The sequence below is a fragment of the Schistocerca nitens genome, chromosome 4, assembly GCF_023898315.1.
Source record: "Schistocerca nitens isolate TAMUIC-IGC-003100 chromosome 4, iqSchNite1.1, whole genome shotgun sequence".
In the NCBI taxonomy this organism is placed as follows: Eukaryota; Metazoa; Arthropoda; class Insecta; order Orthoptera; family Acrididae; genus Schistocerca; species Schistocerca nitens.
In genome coordinates, this window is record NC_064617.1 from 119,275,656 (window position 1) to 119,276,581 (window position 926).

Consider the following 926-nt stretch of genomic DNA (forward strand, 5'->3'; position numbering starts at 1 on the left):
ATCCAACACGGTCCAACCCCACATAATAATAATAAAATAAATATATTGGCGGCCACTGTCCACATCCATAACGTGCTCCTCCTCGTAGCGCGAATGTAGTCGCTGTAACAAGCAGTTACGGTTAGGGAGTGATGAGTGATGAGATAAGCTCGCACCAGACGCGTTAACGCCTATTGCACCATGAGCAATAAAATCGCTTCCAAACGGTCGCAGTAATGATGCGTGACGTCATAGATATCGGATATAGTTGCTCCGTGTGGAATAAATGTGAGAACAGTTACATAACTATCATTGACTTTCGAATGCACGTGGCGTGTCATTGAGATCAACAATCAGCCGTGCCGAGGCGGTCTTCTAGAGAAGTGATCACGTACGTGTCTAATGCTTTATTATGAAATATCACTTCAGGAGAAAGTGCACGTTAAAGGAGAATATGTCACGGATCGCTGAACACCCATTTAGTTACCGTGTCGTAGGCCTACATTAATCCGCATTGGGACTACGACTGGCTTGTGCCCGTGAACAAGCATTTACAGTAGCAGTCGAGTATGGTGACCAAATTATTTTCGATGAAAACCGGGACACATTCACCCGGGTGCCAATGGACACCTCATTCCACATGTACCCAGGTTTTTTAATTTTAAATATTAATGTTTTGTTGATACATTTTGTTAACCCGATTATTATAACTAATAAGAGGATACAAAAGATTGATATAATCTAGATCATCTGTATAATTAATGACATTTAATAAACGTATACAGTAATACAGAAATGTATTACGATTTTACAAAATTTTACAGCCATTCAACTTTTAATCAATTAATATTAACATGAGCTTTAATATTACTGAGCACTTGTAGATGGAATTGACTGTCCTCGGAGAAAAGGGTATTTTTCACTGCCTCCAGCCTTCTTGATCATGT